The 24,314-nt window shown below is 43.0% G+C and overlaps 1 protein-coding gene across 1 annotated transcript in view; it reads left to right on the top strand.

Annotated features, from left to right (window-relative positions):
* Positions 1-24,314, top strand: part of GFOD1 (glucose-fructose oxidoreductase domain containing 1) — a 145,048-nt gene that overhangs the window by 13,998 nt on the left and 106,736 nt on the right. The window lies entirely within an intron of this gene.

The following is a 24,314-nucleotide window of genomic DNA, read 5'->3' as shown; positions in this document are numbered from 1 at the left end:
CAGCTCATAGCTGATCCTCCAGTGGGTTTTCAGAAGCCGTGAATTGCATGGGAGGAGATGGCCCATCTTACTTTCCACAACTGAGTGGCTGGTGAATATGAACCATGAGTTTTTGGGCCATTTTGTGCCCAGCTCCTCTTCATGTTTCTACGTCACTATCCATTCTTCAGCCCAGGAGTCTGTGTGTGTATGTGTGTGCACGTGCGTATGTGCACACATGTAAGGGGACAAATGATGATGAATAGTTTGTCCACAAGCCACTTCCAAATCCAGTCCTTTCCCCCTGACAGCACCCCCACATGGATCAGAATACAGCTGTGCTCCATAGAGTTTTCAGTGGCTGGGCTTTGTTGTTTTTTGTTTGTTTTGCCAAGCCTTTCTTCTGAGATGTCTTTGGACTGACTTGAACCTTCAACATTTTGCTTAGTAGCTCAGGTTGCTACTGATCCTTTACAAAGCCAGAGACTCTGTTATAGGTCCAGTCACTTGTAAAGTACATATTTGACCGATCCTACACCCTGCTCAAGCCATTCCTGCTTGGGTCAGGTTCTTTCTCTTGTCTCTTTTGTGATTACATCATAATGTTGAGATACATCACAAAATGCAGCCCTGCAGATTCCTGCTCTACTTGGGAATGTGTGGGAGGATGGATAGTTACATATAGGCATTCTATGCTGGACAGCTCTCTGAAAAGGTGTCCATGAGAGGTCATAGCTTCATTGAAGTCTTTACACGTAATTTCTTGATCCATTTTATGAAATACACATATGGATATTTCACTGCTTTTTAATCACCTTGAGTTCCTGGGAGGTGCAAATTTAATATACTTAGCTGGTGGCAAGTATGGAACTAAGATTGGAGGTTCAAACCAACCACGAGGAAAGACACATTGGAGAAAAGGCCAGATGATCCACTTTAAAAAAAAAATGAGCTGTTGAAAACAAGGTTTTTCAAAATGAGAAATTCTGATTGTTACATCGAAGAAGGACTGTGAACATGACCACTAAATGGATGTTACATCTTGGAATGGAAAGTAGACAGTAGGTGAAAACTAAGGAAGGAACTCTGATGAAACTTTTAGGAATAATAATGTATCCATAAAAATAATGTATCAGTATTGGTTTTATTATTGTACAAATGTATCATTTGTTAAATGTTAAGAGAGTGTGTAGTCTATGGGAGCTCTCTTTATCCTCTTAGTTTTCTTGTAAACCTAAAATGGTTCTAAAAATAAAGTCTAAAAGATTGACTTAGTTTAAAAATAATAAAAGTCACCAACCTATGATCTGGTGAAAATAGAAAACAAAAATTCCCAATCTCTTGAAAGAGCAATTCTGCACTGGTGTCCAGAGGATGCCCAGGAGTCAGCATTGACTCAGGGGTGACTGGTACTGGTGGTGGCTGTGACGTGTCATCCAGCCCATCTTAGGTTAGAGTTGTGTTTTCCCAAAGACTAATGAGGAGTGTCTTTCATGTGCTTGTTGCCCATTTCTTCACCTTTATACAGAACTATCTGTTCAAATCCTTTGCTCGTTTTTCAAATGGAGTTGTTGCTCTTTTTTTATGCATGTTGTAAAATTCTGTTTACATTGGCTTTGTGATTTTCTTTAATCTGTTAGTTAGACTTCAGGTAGTTCATAGGGAGTTTGGCTGCTAACCCTCCTCCCTCTCTGACAGTTCAAATCCACCCACCACCAGCTGCCCCTCAGGAGAAGGATGGGCGGTCTCCTCCTGTGGGATTTACAGCCTCTGAGAACCCAGTGGAGGGTCAGTTAAGAATTAGTCCTGACTCCGTGGAAATGAGGAAGAAAGATAAATTGTAAGACAGAGAGAGGGAGGAGAGGAGCCAACTTAGTTGGGGAAGAGGTAGAACTTTTGCTTTTCCAACATTTCCCTTTATTTTTTACTTTGGTACTAGACACAGCTGAATCATCTCTCCAACTCCAGTAAAACTACCTTTGCCAAATACCCCTGAAATGGCTTGTTGTCTGGTGAGAGCCTCGTGAGGGGAAGTGGCGTCGCCAGCATTGCCCTGGGCCCTAAGAATTCACTAGGCTCTCTAAGGGCTGTTTGCAATTTGAAGATTATCTGTGAGATCCCATAGCTCACAGACATCTATTTTACCCACTCTCTGGAGAACATTTTGGTTTTATTTTTCTCTCTTATTTATCTTTATGTAATAACTACTGAATGCTTGTAAACAATGTGTTACCTGAGGTGAGAAATACCCAAAATTGTAAGATACGATCTTTGCTCCTGAGAGGAAATAAGATTTCTGAACATACAACAAGGCCACAAAACATTATTGCCATTAATTAGATTCATTCATTGGTTAATTAATTTATTAAGTGTCTCTAATTGGCGAGTGAAAGCTTACACTGCCAGGTCAGGAACTAGTTTTTAATGGCAGTTCAAACAATTTTTTATCAGATTCAGAGATGTCCACCTGGGCAGCTTCCCAAGATGCCAATCTACAGAGGGAACTTAAAGAGGGGGGAAATGGAAAAAACATTTCTATAACATGCCCCTCGTAAAAAGTGCGCGCTCTCTCTCTCTCTCTCTCTCTCTCTTTGTGTGTGTGTGTGTGTGTATGTTTGTGTGGCTTACCTTGGGCAGGGCCTGGATGTGGTCTCTGCTAGGTCGTGATTACGGGTGTACTGCCTTCTCGAATGGATGGGTCTGGCTCAACCTCTCGCTGGGGAACTTTTGTTTTGCTGAGTGGAGACTCAAGGTTAAGGCCTCTTTCTCTCAGGCAGCAGTTAGTCCTGAGAAGACCTGCCATAAAAGGTGCTCTCTGAATGCTGAGAAAGGAGGACTCTCTCAGGTCTAAAGATCTAGATCAGCTGGCCTAAGAGGAGGGTAGCATTTAAATAATTGAAAATGAAAGAGTAGAAGGCTTTCTCATGTAGAGGCTTCCTCAAGTACCTCCAATTCGGTGGCCACTCTGAGATCATCAGACAAAGTCAGCATAGTCTAAAAATGTCCATAATTCTAAAGATATTTGGGGTGGGGGTGGAGAGCCAGTAAGTTTTCTTTCACCCTTCATCAGAAAAGTGTCACCCTCTGCATCTTTCTCTCCCCTCAGACAACACAGCTCTGTGGTAGGCAGAAGCAGCAGCTTGCATGAGCACTGCAGAGAGACACAGAGAGAGGGCCATTAATGGCAGCCACAAGGGTGTGAAAATAAGTGCAGAGGTCAATTCTGCAAGAAACCATCAGAAGACAAAAGCTCTCTGTGGACTGGAGTCGGGGGCATGCTACACTGGAGAACGGAGTCAGCTGATTTGAAGAGCCTGGTCAGCTGAGGAAGCGTGATCCAAACATGCTGGCTTGCTGGTCTTGTGGCACCCTGGGTAGTCGTGGTACCTGAGTCCTTAGTATTGTATGATGCTGGGTGGTGGTGGTGGTGGTGGTGGTGGTGGTGAGGACAGGGCCTCTGTTATGCAAAGATTGTGCCAGGCTAAGCTGTGATCTATGTAATGAGGAAGGATGGCATGACCTCCTTGGAGGAGGATGTTCATTGTGTGGTATGTGGAGGTGTGTGTCACCACTGGTAGGTGTGTGCTCATGGAGAGTATGATTCTGGGGCCACCACAAAGTAATTCAGGGGACACTGCCTCAAGAAAAGCCACTGTGACAGAATGAATAGTTCATTCTTGACTTGAGGTTCTTAATTGTAGTTAATGTTCTGGCTAGGGTTTATAATGTCCCCACCCCAAAAGGTGACATATTGTGCATCGTTATTGCTTAAGTTGAAAAGTTCCTTGTTAAATGCGATGTCACCATGTTAAAAGTAAAATCATGTTCCCAAATCCTTTCTCTCATCAGTGGGGAAGTCAATGTGTTTGAAGAAGCTGCCAGAGCAGACTTCAGAACACCTGAGGACTGGCAGAGCTGGAGATGCTCGAGTCTCGTTACTGGAAATGTGCACCATGGCCTTGTTGCTGCCTGTACCTGAATGTCTGTTATTGAATTCATAGCCTCTATTTCTTTCTTTATAAAACCTAAGCCAGTTACCATTGAAGCAACTACTACTGAGGGTGATTCCATGTGTGTCTTAGTGTTCTATGTAAGGTTTTCAGGGACTGATTTTTCTGAATTAGATTGCCAGACTTTTCTTCCAAGCCACTTCTGGATGAATTGTAACTGCTAAGCTGAGTGCTTGATTGTTTGTGCCAGACAGGGACTCCTTCTTGGTCTATAACAGTACCTGAGAACATTGTTGAATGTGCCTTGTTCAAAATGAATGCTCAGTAAGTACTGAGACAGCTGCTTAGTCAAGTGCATTGTCTAATGACAAGCTGTCATTAGATAAATGTTTACTGAGAACTCAGCTATGCACCAGGCACTCTCTAGATCTGTGGCTTGCAGTACGTTAATCCTAGCTGCACGTGACTCTGAAGATTGGTGCAGATCAATACGAATCAAAATGAAACTCGTCTTCCTCATTCACCCTAGCCACAATTGGTGTATGCACAGTTGTGCGCATGTGGTAGTTGGCTACCATGTTGGATTGTGAAGAGTTGAATGTTTCCATCATGGCTGGATGCTGAAGGTGCAGGAGTGAATAAATAAACATTTGTACTTGACCTTGACCTAAACTTGGGTTTTTTTTTTAAATAGTTCAAACTTTGTATTAGTTGTCATTTTCTTCTAGACATGGATGAGAGAGCATAGACCATGGGTTACTGGTGTCTCAGAGCCAGAGGTGTGATGTGGTGTAGGAACAGCCTTTAGAGATAGTCATTAGAACTCTGATTAATATGAAGGAGATATCTGTGGCCAACTTCCCGAGCTCTCTATGAAAGTTGAAAATAAGCAATCAGAGAAATGATGTCCTTATCCCTGCTCACAGGCCCTGTAGGTGGCAGATAGCATAGGCTGATAATTCTAGAGCAGAAATTCTACCTTTCACTTAACAGGAGCTGTTTTCCTCAATTGTCTCAGCAACCTTATTTATATTAAAGCATGAAGATTCAACTATTTATGCTCCCCAACCCCACTAGCTAACACTAGGACGGCAGAGATAAAAAATAGAACACAAGACCATAGAAAACAACAAATGTGAAAAATGTGAACAATGAGAACCTTTATCAACTGCTATAGAGAATGGTTACCATAGTGGGATGAGAGTGGTAGAAAAGTGAGACTGATTGATGGTGGAAAAGTTGCCTTGATTAAGGGCAAGCTTACTGTCAGTAAGTTGCACACCTATAGAAAGCTGAATTGACAAACATGTAGTAGATGTATTTACAATGTTGTTGTTATGTGTCATTGAGTCGCTTGCAACTCATAGTGACGCTATGTACAACAGCCCTAAACCCTGCTCCATCCTGTGCCAATTGTACTGTGTCCGACACCCCCACCCTGATTACCTCAGTCACTGAATCAATCCACCTCATAGAGGGTCTTCCCCTCCTGTGCTGTCCCTCTCCAAGGACCGGTCTCTCCTTACAACATGTCCAAAGTATGTCAGATAGAGCCTCAGAATCCTTGTCTCCAAGGAGCAGTCTGGTTTAACCCTCTCCGGGATGAATCGGCTTGTTTTCCTAGCATTCCATGGTACCCTCAATACTCTTCTCCAGCACCATAGCACATCAATTCTCCTTCTATCCTCCTTAGTCATTATCCAACTCTCTGATGCATAACAACTGATTGCAGAGACCATGGCCTGTATCAGACGCACCTTAGTCTCCAGAGAGACACCATTGCTCTTCAGTACTTTGAAAAGGTCCCTAACAGCAGACTTTCCCATCACAATACACCTTTTAATTTCCTGGCTACTGGTGCCAAGAGTGTTGACTGTGGAGCCAAGCAAACTAAAGCTGTGAAAAATCTCAATCTCTTCACCATTCATCCTGATGCTGCCAATTGATCCAGTGGTGAGAATCTTTGTCTTCTTGTTATTGAGTCTCAATACATATTATCTTGATATTGAGCCTCAATCCATATTAAAGGCTGCAGTCCTTGACCCTCTGAAGTAGAATAGCTGTTGAAGCTACTTTTTTCATATGCAACTGAATACCTCATGGGATTTGACTCTCTACTTAGATGGTTTAAGGTCATCATTTCATGGGACATCCCAGTTAACCGGCCCAATAATATTTTAGTGCTCTTTCCCTGCCTCCTAGTTTATTGCATAGTTCCTGGGGGTGCCTTAAAATCTTGCACACATCTATGACACAACACTTAATCTCCATTCATCTGGAGCCACAGAGGAGGAAGGGGAGTTAGGAATATGAAGTTGTCTTCATGGAGGAGGGTGAAGAATGTGGAATAAGTGGTTAATTGCCTCCAGGAACAATTCTCTCCTTTAGGCTGAGATAGGAACAGGACAGTGCTTGGCTATAGTTACTGAACATTTTGATCAAAGTTTCCATAGAAGACTCTGACCAAAGTGAGAAAGATGTGGAACAGAATTTCATATTCTTGTGACAGTAGACTTTCTGGAGCCATGCAAACTGCATGGACTCTTGAATCTATGGCCTTGAGATAATCTTTACATCTTAAACCAAAAATACCCCCTGAAGTTATCTTAAAAAGAAATAAAAGTTTTACTTAACTCATGAAAAAAAATATTTGCCTTGAGCATTGTACTCTTTTATAAATTATCTATCTGGGATTAAATTGTCAGCAGCAACTGGGAAGATTAGGTAAGAGCCTTAGGCGTATGATTCAGAGACCCTATGAACAACAGATCTGAATCCTGTCCTGTCCTATGATGAGAATGGTTGCACATTTCAAAGAATGTAATCAGTGTCACTAAATTTTACAGGTAGAAACCATTGAATTCATGTATGTTTCTAGATGTATATTCTCAATAAACCAAAACAAAGTTGAGGCAAAAAAATTTAAAAAAAGCAAAACAAGCCTCTCACTAATGTGTGTGTCCAACCACATAGGCCACAGAATGGAACTGCACTTTGTAGATTTCTTGGCTGTAATTTTTAAAGAAACAGATCACCAGGCCTTTCTTATGTGGTTCAGCTGTGTAGACTGGGACTGCCAACCTTTATGTTAACCCGTCTCAAACTGTTTGTGCCACCCAGGGACCACTCATTAATGTTGCTCACGTTCATTACTTTCTAGTCTTCTTTCAAGTCCCATTCAAGCCTCTCCAATTGTATGAACATTCATTAGGGATTAGTTCGGAAACATTCAACATAACTGGAGCTTGGAGGGACCAAGGATTATGTACTTGGGAGGGTGTGAGCATGCTAGGGACCCCGTGTCTCTTGACCAACATCGAAGGCATTTCAGGCTGTTTTTGAAGTTTGCATTTACTACCAACGGCTCTTCTCATCTTCTCCATGAATGTGAATGAGCACAAGTGGGCCGTGGAGAATGTGATTATTTCCCCTTCTCTTTCTCCTCCTCCCTGTGGAGCCTGTGTACCAGAGCAGAAAGGGCAGCAGGCTTGAAAATGTAGGGAGAGGAAAGACTGTGCCACATGGGTTTGTTTGTCTGAGTTGCTGCTGCTCCTTCCAGCTCCACCGACTTGGGAGATTCATTTACACCCCACAGCACTGCTCTCTCTCCGAGAGCCCTGGGGGACAGCCCTGGAACCCTTGGGAATAATATGCACAGCCGTTCCCAGCTCAGACACCAAGGCAGGCTGGCTTTCCCTGGGTACCACAAGTCTGTTATTTGTCTGCAGAATCGAGAGCTCGCCACTTAAGCTTAAACCACAGCACTGTGTCTCCAGTGTACTGCTTTTCACATCCCACGTGCAAATCAGGATGGCAAAGGGACCTTTATGGCACTGTGAGATGGGCTCATCACTTTGAGGGGTTAGGGAAGTCAAGAGAATACTGGCAACCCCACTCCCACCCCAATGGGCAGTTTCTGCTTGGTTATTTATCAGCCTTCATCCTTGCTCAACACTTAATCCTCACCACTGAGTGAGTGTCTATGCTGTGTTGAGTGTTACTCTAGGTTATGGAGCGACAGAGGTGGGTGGTGGGTGGGGGAGGAGGAAAGGGCCAAAGGGCCAGAGTCCCAGAGAGATCCTCACTATTGGCATATTCTGTATTTGCAACTTCACCTACTGACTTATATTTATATGTAGCCCTGTAATCAACACCAGGGAAGAAATGATGCCTTTGAATTGTGGTGTTAGTGAAGAGTGTTGAAGAGTTGGTGAAGAGTATTCAATACTGCATCTTGACGTACTAATTGAATTTTATTTGAACCCCATAATCAACAGCAAAGAATTGATGCCTTTGAACTGTGGTGTTGGTGAAGAGTTATCACTGAATATACTATCAACTGTCAAAAGAACGATCTTGGGAGAAATGCAGTCGGGGTAGTCATCAGCGATTAGGATGGTGGGGCTTGGTCTCACATACGTTGGGCATGTGTCAGGAAGCACCAGTCTATGGAAAAGGACATCATCCTCGGGAAAGTGGAGGATCAGTGAAGTAGAGGAAGACCCTCAGTGGGGCGAGTTGATCCATGTTAAAGATTTTGAGGCTGGTGCCTGATCAGGCAAGGTTTCAGTATAGCTGCTATGAGTTGCAGCAGGCTCAATGGCACCTAATAACAACAGGCAGCACTCAGATGATTCTTGTGGTCATTTGTAGATTTCCCCAGAGTGGTAAATATTTGGATTACTCAAAATGCATCATCTCAGCTGAGGATGAATGAGATACACTCTACCCTCTTGTTTCAACTTGAAACAAGTCTCTTGTAAGCCTCTTGTTTGTAAACAAGTCTCCTTCTCATGGTCTATGCATTGTTTTTGTTTCTCCCCCTTTTCTTCATTTGTGTGCTCTTTGGAGTGATTTCTCTGCTTAAGCATATAGTGCTTAAGTGCTTTCTTATGTTCCTAATTATTGTGGGCCATGGGCCATGAATTCAATGTATTAAAATGTATCTATCTATCTAGATCTATCTATATATCTGTCAACTTTTGTTGTTACATGCTGTCGAGTTGTAACCAATACACCCCTGACCTTCCAGTGGGCAGTTCAGAGGCTGTAAATCACATGGGAGGTGGTTGCCTATCTTTTTTCCTCAAAACAGTACATTCAAACCATTTGCTTTGGGTTGGCAGTGGAACTCCCATGTCAACCAGAGCAAAAGGTCATTACAAAGACAAGGAGGAAAGGGACACCCACAATAGATGTCAGAAGACTCTGAAACTGGCACCGGAATGAAAAGAAGCTAAAACAAGGAGAAGAAACGCTGAGATAGGAGAGTCGAACAGAAGATTTCAAAGGTAAACTTGAGAAGATAAAGCAAAGTATTATAATGAAATGTGCAAGTAGCTGGAGTTAAAAGCCAAAAGGAAAGATGACACTCAACATTTCTTAAGCTTAAAGAATGAGAAAGAAATTAAAACCTTGAGTTGTAACACTGAGGATTCTGTGGGTAAAATACTGAACGGTGCAGGAAACAACAAGATGGAAGGAATACACAGAGTATCTGTATCAAAAAGAATTAATCAACACTGAACCATTTCAGGAAGTAGCGTTTGACCAAGAACCAATAGTACAAGAGGAAGAAATCCAAGCTTACCTGAAGGCATTGGCAAAAAGAAAAAAAATATGGCTCCAGAAATTGATGGAATACCAACTGACATACTTCTGGAAACAGATGCAACCCTGGGAGTGCTCACTGGTCTTTGCCAATATATGTGGACAATAGTCACCCAGCTAACTGACTAAAAGAGACCTGTATTTGTTCCTCATCCCCAAAATGGGTGATCCAGCACACTGTGGAAATTAGTGATCACTATCATCAATATCACATGAAAGTAAGATCTGGCTGAAGATTATTAAAAATGGCTAGAATAGTTCATTGACAGGGAACTTCCAGAATTTCAAGCTGGACTCAGAGGAGGCCACGCCACAAAGGATGCCATTACTGATGGGACTTTTACTGAAAGCTGGTGATATCAGAAAGGTATTTACTTGCTTTATTGATTATATGAAGGTGTTTGACTGTGTGACTCAAAACAAATTATGGCCAACATTGAGAAGAAGGGGAATCCCAGAAGACTTACTTATGTTCATGCTAACCCTATGCCTAGGCCAAGAAGCTGTTGTCTGAACAGAATGTGGTTTAAAATCAGGAAATAAGTGTTTCAGGGGTGTCTCATTTCTCCATACCTATTCAGTATGTTTACTGAGCAAATAATTTGTGAAGCTAAACTTTATGAAAAAGAATGTGGCATCAGGATTGAAGACTCATCAACAGCCTCTGTTATGCAGATGCCACAACCTTGCTTGCAGGAAGTGAAGAGGACATGAAACACTTGTTGCAGAAAATGAAAGACTCCAGCCTTCTTTGTGGATAACATCTCAACATCGAGAAAACAATATCCTCACCACTGAACCAGCAGGCATGGTCATGATATACAGAGAAAAGACTGAAATTGTTAACTATCTCACTTTAGTTGGATCCAGAGCCAACATCCATGGTAGCAGCAGCCAAAAAATTATAAGTATTGTGTTGGGAAAATCTGCTGTTAAAGACCTCTCCAAAGTGCTAAAAAGGAAGGACATCAGTTTTAAAGACTAAGGTGCTCCTGATTCAAGCCTTGGTATTTTCAGTAGCTTCATATGCACATGAAAGTTGAATGGTGATTAAGGAAGACTGAAGAATAGATATCTTTGCTCTTTGGTGCTGGAGAAGAGTATTGACTATGCCATAGACTGCCCAAAAGAACAAACAAATCTATTTACAAGAAGAACAATCAGAATGCTCCTTAGAAAGGCAAGCTTGGTGAAATTTCATCTCATATCTTTAGGCCCATTTTTAGGAGGAACTAACCTTAGACATCATGCTGGGAAAGGAAGAGGGTTGGTGAAAGAGAGGAATACCCTCCCTGAGATGAACTGACAAAGTAAGGGCTTTAGTATGACAGAGATTTTGAGGATTGTACAAGAAAGGGTGAGGTGTAGAGCAGTTGTTCATAGGGTTGCTATGAGTCACTGTCTATTTGAGTGCACATAACAACAAAAACAACACCCCCCACACACACACACACACATAAAATAAGGTCATTTTATATGGAAATTTACAGAGCCATAATGGAGCTCTGGTGACCTAGTGGCAAGGAGCAATGCTGCAATCCTGAAGGCACGTGTGTTGAGGCCACCAGCTGCTCTGCAGAAGAAGGATGGGCAATCTCCTCCCACGCGATTAACTGCCTCTGAAAGCCCACCAGAGAGTCAGCTATAGGTAGGTATAGGTCGGTTCCACCTCTATGGTACATAACAATAAAAAACTGGTGGTATAATAGGTTAAGTGTTGGGCCAAGTAAAAGATCAGAAATTCAGATCCACCAACTCCTGAGAGAGAAAGATAGGCAGTCTGCTCCCGCTAAGATTTACTGCCTTGAAACGCAGTGGAGAGTTACCAAGTCAGAATCTCAGCGGCATTGGATTTTTATATAACAGTGTACATAAAACAAGAATACATATTGATTGGTTGATGAAAATATTGTGACCAGAGATTTGCACGAACCTATTCCCAATTTCCTTGAGGAGTAATTGCTCAGTACTTGCTAATTCAAGTGTTCATAGTGTTTTTCAAGAGCAAAACTGCCAGAAGTAATGAGAATCTACTGTATTATATATGTTATCTATTCTGAAAAGCAAACTGTAACATTTCCAGAACTTGCCCATCAATTTTAGCAAAATCATTTTCCTGAAGAGCTGTTGTGTAAAGCAGAGAAGTAGAACAGAGCCTGGTCAATAATTTGGCATCTCTGTGGCAGGGTTGGATAAGGTTCAGAGGTGTTTACGAATCACCATGAGTCAGAGGTGACTTAATGGCACATTACAACAACAACAAGAACGTGAACAGGAGGCCACATGGCATGGGGGCCAGAGGACACCTTCAAAGTCAGCACACCTGCTTCAAGGAACCTCTTGCCTAATGCCCAAGGTTAGCGGTGTCTCAGAGGAGTGAAGTGACTTACCAGTGTTCCCACAGCTAATTATTGCCAGCAGTGCCAGGACCAAACCCAGGGCTCTTGGTAGTGTTCCTCCTGATTTATCAAATTGATTAATCACTATGGGCCTGTATTTCTCCAAGAATGAGGAGAATGAGGACCTTTACTTCTGGGACTAAATTGATTGAATAACAATTGATGTGTTTCGACAAACAGCTGCAACACTGGAAGCACTCCTTTTTCTATGCCAAGCAATTTGGAAGACCTGGCTAACCAACTGGAAGAGATTCCTATTTGTGCTTATTTCAAAGGTGACCCAACAGAATGGAGAAGTTGTTTCTTAATATTAGTTTCATATGTAAACAAAATTATACTGAGGCTAAGTTTTAAAATGTTTATACCAGTACATCAGCAGAAAATTGTAAAACACGCAAGCTGAATTCAGAAGACACTATAGAACCAGGGATCTTGGCTGAAAGCAGAGAAAATTGGGAAGGTGTTTGTTGTTATGTGCTGTTGAGTCAATTGCAACCCATAGCAACCTTATGAACAACAGCTTTGAACCCTGCTGCATCCTGAGCCAATTTCATTGCCTATTTCATTATCTATTGAGCCTATACCCATTACCAAATTGAGTCAATCCATTTCATCCAGGGTCTTCGGCTCTTGTGTGGGTCTTCCACCATTCCAATCATGATGTCTGTCTCCAAGGACTGGTCTCTCCTGGCAGTATGTCCAAAGTATGTCAAATGGAGCTTCAAAATCCTAGCTTCTGAGAAGCCGTCTGGTCTCACCCTCTCTAGGACAGATGTGTTTGTTCTCTTAGCAGTCCATGATATATTCAATACTTTTCTCCAGCATCACAACTCAAAGGCATCGATTCTTATTCTGTCATCCTTGGTCATTGTCTAGTTCTCTGATGAACAGCAAGTAATTGCAAAGACTATGGCTTTGATCAGACACACCTTAGTCTCTAGACTGACTTGTTGCTCTTCAGTTCTCAGAAGTCACTGACTGCAGATTTTCCCAATGCAATTTGTTGTTCAATTTGCTGGCTGCTGGTACCAACAGTGTTGACTGTAGAAACATGCAAGCTGAAGCTGTTAATTGAATCTCAATCTCTTCTCCATCTGTTATGATGCTACCATTTGACCCAGTGGTGAGAATCTTTGTTTTCTTGGTGTTGAGCTTTAATACATATTGAAGAGTGCATTTCTTGGCATTTCAGATGCCTCAGGTCCTCTTCAATTTCAGCAAGTGAGATTGTGTCATTTGCATAATACAGCTTGTTGATGAGTTTTTTTCCCCCAATTCTAATGACACATTCCTCCTTAGAAAGTCCAGCCTCCTAGATGATCTATTCTGCATATAGATTGAAAAAGTATGGAGATAGGCTGCATCCCTGGTGCACACCTTTCTTGATTTTGAGTGTTTCCTTACTCTGTTCTGACAGTTGCCTCCTGGTGTAAGTATAGGTTTTGCATAAGCACAATAATCCAAGATTACCATTATTCTCAAGGTTAGCCTCAGTTTGTTGTGATTCACACAGTCAAATGCCTTTGCATAGTCAATGAAACACACTCTCTGCCTTCAGCTAAGATCCATCTAGTATTGGCTATGGTATCCCTAGTGCCACTGCCTCTTCTAAACCCAGCCTACAGCCTGGCAGTTCTCTGTTGATATACTATTCCAGTCATTTTTAAATAATCTTCAACAGAATCTCACTTGCATGTGATATTAATGATATTTTTCAATAATTTCAACACTGTTGAATCACCTTTTTTTTTAAGATGGGATTCAATATATATATCTTTTCCAGTCAGTTATGTTTGCCTACGTTTTATTAAGTATGCAAAGGCATTTTACCATGCTAATCACCAGAGATCATGGATAACTTTACCAAGAATAAGAATTTGAGAACACTTTTTCTCTGCTTATGTCGATTCTAGGCACAGACCAAGAAGCAGTCATTCAAACAGAATAAGGGTATGTGGCATAGTTTAAAATCAAGAAAGTTGTGTGTTTGGTGTGTATACTTTTGCTGTATTTATTTAATCTGTGTATACTGAGTAAATAGTCTGAACAGCTTGGCTATGTGAAGGATGTGGCATCAGGATTGAGGAAGACTCATCAACAACCTGTGATTAACAGATAAATAATACCGTTTTGCTTATTGAAGAAGGTGACTTGAAGCACCGATGGTCAAAACTAGCCTGACCAGTGTAGCATGATAAATACAGAAAAGAACAAAGTTGTCAAGTTTTTAATTTTACTTGGATCTGCATTCATCACCTATGGAAACAGCAGTCAAGAAATGTTGCATTGGTAAATTAGTGTTAAGGACCTCTTTAAAGTGTTAAATAGCAGAGATGTCATTTTGAAGACTGAATTTCTCCTGACTCAAGCCATGTTATTTTCAATTGCCTCATGTGCAGGTGAAGACTGGACAGTGAATAAAGTAGACCGAAGGAGTTACGGTATAAGTGATAAACATTGCCTATACCATGGGGTGCCACAGGTCAGCTGTGGAAGAAGTGAAATCAGAATGGTCCTTAGAAGGGAAGATGGTGAATATCACTTCATGTGCTTTGGACAACTTTTCATGAGGGATCATTTTCTGGGAAAGGACGCCACACTTAGAAAAATAGAGTCAGTGAAAAAAGAGGAAGACACTTGTTGAGATGGATTGATACAGTGACTGCAAGAATGAGATTCAACAAAGCAGTGGATGTGAAGATGGCATAGGACAGGCTACATAGTGTTTTTTTCCCTTTGTACATTGGATCACTATGAATCACAGCCAACTCGAGGGTACCTCATGACAATACTTCTGGGACACTTTCTAGGGAAATAGTTATTGTCATATACTGCAGAGTCAGCATTAAACTGCATGGGAGGAGATTGCCCATGTTTATCCTATGTATATAAACTGAGAGCCTTTGGGTTGGTTGACAGCATAATTCCTTACCACTAAACCACTAGAGTTCCCTAAACTCTGGGGTGTTTTGTTTTTGTTTTTTGTTTTTTTTTAAAAGGAAGAAAGAAAACCCTGCACAATATTGTTCAGTGAAACCTCATCTAGCATTTATGAAATATTAGAAACAAACATAAATGTTCCATAGTAGGAGAAAGGTTAGAAATATACTTGATTAAACGTTAAATACCTAGTGGAATCATAAGGGAGCTCTGTTGACCTAGAGAGTAAGGAGTTGTGCTGCCAACCCAAAGTCAAGAGGTCTGACTCCACCAGCTACTTTGTGGAAGAAAGATGGGCAATGTGTTGTGTGATTTACAGCCTCTGAAAATCCTCTGCATGCTCAGCCATGAGTCAGTTCCAACTCAATGGCAGTGATAAAAGAATGGAAAAATTGGGATTATGTATAGGACTGTGGTGTTAAGGGAAATTTTCTTATAAAACCTAAAACAGGACACAAATTACATTATGATTGCCTTGTCTAAAACACACCTCTCCTATACTCATAAATATGCCCCCATATAAAAAAACTGGCAGCGTATTAATGTAAAATCTGAATGATGGCTATTATTAAAGTCCAGGGATAATATATCTCCACCACCCCCCATCATAGTTTTCAATTTGAGCAAAACAAAACTTAGTTTGGTGTTGGCCATGTTTTAATTAGATTTTTTAAAATTTTAATAATTATTTTAATAAAAGTTTACAGAAAACTTGAATTTTCATTCCTTCATTGCTGCTCATTTTTCTCCCTCTCCCTCTCCCATCCACTTTGCAAAGCACCTCTTATTCTGGACTATTATAATATATAATATAATATAATATAATATAATAATACCTAATCATATATTCCTTTTAAACAGTTCTTTCCTTCATCTGTTCCAATGCAGTGTTCATTATCTATCTCCTCTTCCTAGTTTCCCTCCAACCACCCATATCAGTCCTGCTTAATAACAGTGGTGTTAAGACAGTATTTGTCCTTTTGTGACTGAGATATTTCACTCAGCATAATGTCCTCCAGGGTCACCTACGTTGTGTGATGTTTTTCAGTGAGGCTGCATATAATATTCCATAGTTTTTCCATTCAGTTTTTGATGGGCACTTGAGTTGCTTCTATCTCTTTCCTATTGTGAATAACGCAGCAATACAAATAGGTGTGTGTACACCTGTTTGCGTGGCAGCTCTCATTTTTTAGGGTAATGGAATTGCTGGGTCAAATGATATTTCTATTTCCAAGTTTTTGAGAAAGCACCATACCACCTCCCATAGTGGTTGCACCATTTTACACTCCCATCTGCAGTGAATAAGGGTCCCAATCTCTCCACAACCTCACCAGCATTTGTTGTTTGCTGCTCTTTTGAACTTTGCTATTGTTGCTGGAGTGAGATGATATCCCATAGTTGCTTTTCTTTTCATCTCTCTGATAACTATAGATTTAGAACATTTCTTCATATGTTTGTTTGCCATCTGAATGTCTTGTTTGGTGCCATGTGTATTCATATCCTGTGCCCATTTTGTTTTACTCCTAGGTCTTTGATCCCCCTTGAGTTGGTTTTTGTGTATGGTGTGGGAAGGCAACTTTTAACAAAGTCCGATGATGGTATAAAGGTTTAGGTGCTGTCTCACTCAAGGAAATTTGCTGAGAAGCCATAGGCTATTGGATATAGGGTGATTTCTATAAAATCCTAGCTTGATGTGGCCCAAATCCAAGCACTCCCGGAAATGGCAAATGCTGCTCTGCCCCCCCCCCCACCCCCAGCTTGCTCTCCAGCATGGAAAATTAAGCTCTTACTGGTTTCAGTCTTCAAGGAAACAGAAGACTAGTGTAAATGCAACATTTCTCATTTTTGTTCTTTCTTTGATTTGCAAGAAGTTTTCTTTCTCTTTGTTGATCTGTCTAATTAGCAGCTTTGGAATCCTCACTTTGAGAAAGACCTGCATCATCCTGGCCCTCTTTATGGGCTGTGTGGGTGGTGGCCTGGTGCAGCCAGAATGTTGTTGGCAGGAAGACTAGACAGGTGGTTCTTGTCCTGATATAGCTAATTAGCTGTGTGACCTTGGGCAAGTGACCTCACCTCATCTCATCGGGCAGGCGCCAGGTACATGTGGAGGAGTCCCTTCCTATTCGCACTTTGAATGTCTGTTCTCACTTTACAAGCTAGGTGCTGACTGGCACCAAATGCTGATCTGGGAAATGTTTTTAAAGGCTGTTTTATTACCGTTGCTATCCCATGCTTGCTTAGCTTGGATTTTTTTTTTCCTTTCCAAACACACATGGGTCTATTTTATACCAGGAAGCATTCATTCCTTTATCTGCATGAAGAAGATGCATTCCAAGGAGCCAAGGGTGGTGCCTGGCTGGTGGGAAGCATGGGAGAGCTGCTCCACAGCAGTGTGTGTTTGTGTGTGTGTGCACATGAGTGTGTACCAGTGCATGCATACACAAGAGTTCATGTATATGTATGTCCTTGATGGTGAGGTTTCCCCCCGTTTAAAATCATGCTGCCATTTGTTGTTGCTGTTGATTGCCTTCAAGTCGAGCATGATTCATTGCTATTAACAAAAGGCCTGAAGCCCCTCTACAACTATCAACATTTATCAAAGTTCATAGAGTTTCTGGAGGCATGTTATTTAGGAAGTGGATGACACTCCTGCTTCCAAACCTGTCAAGATATGTTATTGTTGTTATGTGCCATTGAGTTGCCTGCGATATACAGTAGCTCTGAACCCTTCCCTGTCCTGAGCCAGTCTCACTAATTCCAACACACCAACCCCCATTGCCCCAGTGACTATAGCAGTCCATCTCATCAGGGGTCCCCCCCTGCTTTGCTGTCCGTCCACCCTTCTTACATCCTCCTAAGCAAGAGATGGACAACAGACCAATAGCAGTGTGTAGTGCAAAGCATCACAGAAGTGAGTAATGATCATATTGAGAGGTGGCTGGGGAGGGGAGGGTTTGACCAGGTAGCTGAGTGTGAAAGGAATGGGAGGTAGCAGGGAAAAGGTAGAGACAAGTCACACATGTTGCCATTAGAACATTTTTATATAGGTAACTACTGTTAGCATGTGTCCATCTGGCCATCCAGTGATGCTCAGTATACACTAGGGAAAGATGGAACTCGGCCAAGGAAGGGGACAGTTGTTTCCAATGACTCCCCACTAGAACTGTACTGAGAGGCCAGTTTAAAAGAGGCCAGAAGCCAGGGGACAATAGTGAGGGCATTCCCTCTGAAGACTGGTCCCCTCTGTGTTGTTGCCTCCATTAATAATCTCTGTTGTTTCTACTCTCAGCTCTGCCATGTGTTACTGCCCCTTACCTGGCCATCACAAAGATAAAACCCAAAGAGCAAGGATCTTGAAAGGGAAAGCCTGTTTACTTGTCCTATCTTTGCTCCCTGTTACCACCTAACTCAACTTAGAAAACCATTCCATTCAACAACACTGTGAAGCACAGTGTCACCATCCTGTACGTTCTAAGGGCATTAGTGACATAATTAGTCACGTTGGCTTAGCAGAGAACAGAAGACCCAGAACAGGCTGTGTCTGCATCCAGCTGGGATATTTTGGGGACACCCTAGATGAGGCTGGCTGATATCTTTCCCCACAGCAATGATGGTCTAGTGGGTAAGGAGTTGCACTGCCATCCCAAAAGCAGGTGATTCGAATCTACCACCTGGGCAGTTTAGAACCTCTGAAAACCTGCTGGAAGGTGAGCTATGAGTTGGTTCCAACTCGAAGGCACACAAAACAACTACCCAGTGTTTGACAGCCTGTATAAACGGGCGTTATACTAAGATCTGGAATAAACGGAGTGGTGTTTTATCTATGGAGAACCCTGGGTTTTTCTTTCCCAGAGGAGATACTTGTAAAGACCTTGGCCTGCATCAGCGGGGCACCTACCTGGTGGCCCAGGTTTCATTGTAAATTGGCTGAGAGTGCAGGTGGATCTTTCCGGCCTGAAAACATTTCTAGGAGCCAGGAAACCATGGTAGAGCCCTGTCCTGAAGCCAACTCGCTTTGTGTGACCTTGAACCAGTCTCTTATCTTCACTGGACTCAAGGCCACTTATAAATTGAGGGACTGACTTGAAAACATTGTTGCTATGTGTCGTTGAGTGCACTATGGCAGACTCATAGTGTCTCTATGAACAGTAGATGTGAATCCTGCCCGCTCCTGTGCCATCCTCACAATCTCCAACGCCCTTGTGCCCATTGCTAATCCATCTTGTTGAGGGTCTTCCTCTCTCCGACCTTCCACCTTTCCAAGCATAATGGTCTTCTCCAAGGTCTGGCCCCTCCTAACAACATGCCTAAAGTATGTGAGGCAGAGTTTCACCATCCTTGGTTCTAAGGAGCACCCTAGTTTCATTTTCTCCAGGACAGATCTGGTTTTCCTCTTGGCAGTCTGTAGGATATTCAGTGCTCTGTACTCCAACACCATCATTCAAAGGCATGAAATAAGTCAGATATAAAGGGACAGATATTGCATGGTGCTACTTCTGTGACACATCTAGAATTTGGGCATGTGGCCAGGAGAGACCAGCCCTTGAAGAAGGACATCATGCTCAGAAGAGTGGAGGGATAGTGCAGGAGAGGAATACCCGGATGAGATGGATTGATACAGTAACTTGGTCAATGAGAGTAGAGTTGTTGTGAGCAGTGAGACTGGCTCAGGACAGGGCGGGCTTCAGAGCTGTTGTACACAGGGTTGCTGTGATTTGCAGATGACTCAATGGCACATGACAACAACAACAACAGCAGATAGGCTTAGGACAAATACTGTGTAAGACTATTATCGTAGAAATAGCTAACTAGTAAACGAAGTGTAAGGATCTAAGGAGGGGAGGAGCGAGCAGAAAGGTGTGGATATGGGGGCAGTAATCATGGGACCACAAGGCTTGATGGGCTGGGGAGGTGGCGGGGATCCAGTATGAGGGGCAATGTATGCAAACTTTATAGTTTAACCAGTGTAAAATGTAAAAAAAAAAAAACCCCAAAAAACAACTACAAGGGGAAAAAAAAATATATGCCTGTTTCAGGAAAGAAAAAAATAAATAAACAGGCATGTAGAGACCAAAGTACTTATCAAGGTCAAAAAGGAGGAAAAGTCGGAGCCAACTAATAAAGTTGACCCTCCCTTGGGTTTCCAAGGCTGTACATTCCGAGAGAGGAGGTTGCCCATCTATGTCTTTTGGAGCTGCTGGTGGGTTTGAACTCCTTAGAGAGATATAACCTTTGGGTTAGCAGCTCACCTCCATACAGACTATGCCACCAGAGCTCCCCTGTAGAAATACGTGCAATTCTTTGTGGTAAGCAATCTTGAATTGCTGCACAGAGAAGGCAGCATATGAGCAGAGCCTTGAAGGAGGGTGGTGCAGTGCGCATCCAAAGGATGTTCACCTCTGACGGTTCATATCCACAGGGGACTCCTCAGGAGAAAGGTGGGCAGTCTCCTCCCGTTTTGAGTGACAGCCTCGTAACCTGACAGAGGTCCCTGGGAGGCAGGACCAACTCAGTGGCGGTGAGTTCGAGTTCTGAGTTGAAAGATGATGTCTTTAGTTTCCTAAAACTGCTGTAACAGTGGGATAACAAACGGTACTGCTATCACAGTGTAATACCACAGGTGGTTGGCTTTCAAGAATATGAATTTATTTTCTCACAATTCAGGAGGTTTGTTGTTTGTTACTGGGTGCTCTCGAGTGATTCTAACTCATGAGAAGCCTGTGGGTATGATAGAGTAGAGCTGCCCCATGGTGTCATGTAATTTTTACAGGAGCAGATCAGTCAAGTCGTCTCCCTGTATCAGGCTAGAAATCAAAATGGAGACAGCAGCAGCAGGGATGGCTCACTGTCTGTGTCGGCTCTGGGCAAAGGTTTGTCTCTTCCAGCTTCTGTAGCCATGACCGTTCTTGGGTCATCCTCACGTGGCATCTGTCTTTTCTACCTTTGTTTGTGCTTGCTTTCTGTCTGAAGTATCTACAGCTTCTCTGCTCCTTGTATCACTGATAGAGCCTCATTAACATGATAAAGAAAATGTTATTGCCTGTCAGGGTTACCTCTACAGGCAGTTCAGCTAGGATTCTAGTGCAAATTTAGGGGACAGTTCAATCTGTACAAATGAGGAAGCTTCTTGGGGGCAGAATACAAGGAAAAAAACATTGCCATTTCCTCTGAATACCATGAACAATAAACAAGCTCGTAAGGGAGGGCTTTATGGGTCAAGAGAACAAGAATGGTTTCTTAAACTTTGCTTTTGAAGTTCTGACCAGTCACAGTAAATGTACATGAAGAGTTGGCCTCGTGAAGCTGCAGATGGATGTGAGCTCTGCCCACCTGCTTCTCTGCCTTTGCCCTGGGACAGGCACTGAGCTCGGACGAGATCTGGAGCCCTCCAGCCTCATGGCTCTGTACTGAGTGCAACTGGACCAGCGGGGAGATGCTCACAGGGATGGTCAGATCAGGAGGATAACTGGTGTGTGGTGCTGCAGAGCCGGAACTGCGCTTCACTCTCGTGATTTGTATCATCTGGAAAAGGGAGACGTGAGTGGAGACAGAGGCACACGCTTCTGTATATAACCAGCAAGTTCTAGTGCAGGGTGTGCAACTTTACTGACCCTGACACCCTGGAGGAAATACATTTTACATTGTGATCTAAGACATAGTTGTTTTTATTGTTGTTATGTACAGTCGAGTCAGAACCGACTTATAGCTCACCCCCTGGTGGGTGTTTAGAGGCAATTAATCTCATGGGAGGGGTTGCCCGTCCTTCTCCTGCAATACTTAGTAAAATAAACACATATCTAAAACAATATATGTATGTTATTGTTATGTGCTATCGAATTGACTGCTACTGAAAGCGACTCTATGAACAATGGCTCTGAACCTTGCTCTGTCCTGAAGCTTTCCAGCTTCTGACACACCTGACCCATTGTAATGATCAGACCCTATGTTAATCCATCTCACCCCAGGTCTTCCTCTCCTGCACTGACCCTCTACTCTTCTGATCTTGATGTCCTTCTCCGAGGACTGGTCCCTCGTGACAACATGCCCTAAGTATGTGAGACAGAGTTTCACCCTCCTTGCCTCCACGGAGCAGCCTTATTGCATTCTCTCCAGGACAGACCACACATATATCATTGTATTATTGCTTTGAGGTACCACCGAGAGGGTTTTGACTAACAGCAATCTCTCTGCACAACAGAAGAAAACACTGCCTGGTCCAGTGTTATCTGTTGATAGCAAGCTTTGCATTGTTAATACGCCCGAGGGACCTCTCCTTCTTTCCTTTCAGTTGCTCAATTGCTCATCCGTGTGAAATCTTAGGAGGCGTCCTGAGGATGAGCCCTGAGAAGGCATCTGCAGCCTGAGCACGTGGAGCTTTGCTTTCACCTGTTGCTTCTTGTCAAGTAGGAAGAATCTCTCTACAGACAGGAATAATCACCCAGTGAAGACGAAGTGGCCCATTGTGTGCAGAGACGAGCCACTAAGGTTGTTTTTGTTGCTTTCAAAGTCATTGATGCAATTTGGGTTTTTGAGGGCAGGGTTTATCTCTATCCCAACAGTTGGAAATGAAACCAGGTCCCTTGTTTCACTGCCCCTGGTGTCCTGAGTATGTGGGAAAAGATAGGCGTTCTTTGGTGATGCAAAGAATCCAACACACTCATTGACTATCAGAAAGGTTGGTAGTTTGAATTCACCCAGAGGCACTTGGAAGAAAGGCCTGGTGATCTACTGTAAACCAGGCAATGAAAATCCTCTGGATGATAAAACACTTACCTGCAACAGGTCGTGGACCAGGCAGCAATTTGTCACCACAAGTTTACTCATGAGGTTGCTGCAGGAAGGGGATGAATAGACGTGACTTCTCTCTGGGTCTTCTGTCTGAGTGGGGGTAGTGCCAACTCCTCGGTGCACCAGCTCTCTTGGCTCCATTTCTTCTGGGAGAAGTGGAGTCTGGGTGGAGAGGAGCAATTTGATGGACTTTTTCATCATAGTCAGAGGAAGGTATATGCATGCAAGAGAAAGAAAGAACCACAGAACCACCTGCCAAAGGAGAAACAACAGCACACCACCGACAGGGTCCGCTGACAGCAAGCACAGCCACTGGAGGAAAAATGAGCAGTGTGGGGGCAGAGCTGTCCTGCCCTTTATGAGTGTGGAAGGTGTGAGTGGAGGTGTGAAAATGACTGGAGGAAGCTGCCTGCTGTGGCGCCAGTGTGGGACCTACCCCGGGAGTAGTAGTTGGGACGCAATGTAGTAGGGATGCTGGGAGGCTGAGGGGGTCTCAGCAGCACAGCGAGGCCTTGAGGAGGGAGGCACGCCGATACCTCCTGCCTGCTTTCGAGCCCAGGAGCCTTCCTCCTCACCATCAACTGCTGTTCACGACATACAAGAGAGCCTCGTGGGCTCAGTGGCTCTCTTTATCACCCTGATAACAACACATTTACTGGAGACTTCCATGTGCAAAACACTTTGCAGAAGCTGTAGACAAGACTTGGAACATGAGGGCACAGGCTTTCTGAGGGCTTGACTTGTTTTGTTGTTAGTTACCACTGAGCAGAGTATGACTCACAGCAACCCTGTGAACATCTGACGTGATCTCTGCCTTATGCTATGCCATCCTCATCATCTCTGACACACTAGAGTCCACTTCTGAAATCACCCTTTGTTCAATTGTGTCCCCTTCAAAAAAAGATATGTCAAAGCTCTTCCTAACTCCTATGCTTGAGACCTTGTTTGAGGAGACAGTGTTTTCTTTTGCAGATGTTCTCAGTTGAGTAGGGTGGGTTCAAGGAGCCTGGTGGCACACTGGTTCGGTGCTTGGCTGCTAACTGAAAGGTTGGCGGTTCAGAACCACCTGCTCTGCAGTCTGCTTCCATAAAGAAACTTTATATGCTTTGGAAACACTGCAGGGAAGGTCTGATCTGTCCTCTAGTGCCACTTGTTGTTATTATTAGGGACCATTGAGTCAACTACAACTCATGGTAACCTTGTGAACATTGGATCTGAACCCTGTCCTGTTCTGTGCCTTCCTCATCATCTCTGACACCCTTGACCCCATTGTTACAGTCACTGTCTCAACCCAGCTCGTTGAGGGTCGTCCTCTCTTTCACTAATCCTTCATCTTTCCAAGCATGATTTCCTTTTTTGAGGACCCTCCTAATAACATGCCCCCCAAAATCTGAGGTTCAATTTCCATCCTTGCCTCCAAGGAGCATCCTGGTTGCCTTTTCTCCAGCACATACTTCTTTGTTCTTTTGGCCACCCATGAGATTTTCAGTACTCTTCTCCAACACCACAGCCCAAAGACTTTGACTCTTCTTATTTTGTTATTGTCCAACTTCTAAGTCCATAACATGTAATCAAATTAGGAAGGGTGGTTTGGTTTTTTATGTTTTATTTTTTTCAGTTGGTTGGTTTGGTTTTTTGTAGGTTGGCT

This window comes from Elephantulus edwardii, unplaced genomic scaffold (assembly GCF_000299155.1).
Source record: "Elephantulus edwardii isolate Elephantulus edwardi_28Jun2011 unplaced genomic scaffold, EleEdw1.0 scaffold00101, whole genome shotgun sequence".
Lineage (NCBI taxonomy): Eukaryota > Metazoa > Chordata > Mammalia > Macroscelidea > Macroscelididae > Elephantulus > Elephantulus edwardii.
Note: the sequence above shows the minus strand (reverse complement) of the source record. Positions and strands in the feature narration are given on the sequence as shown.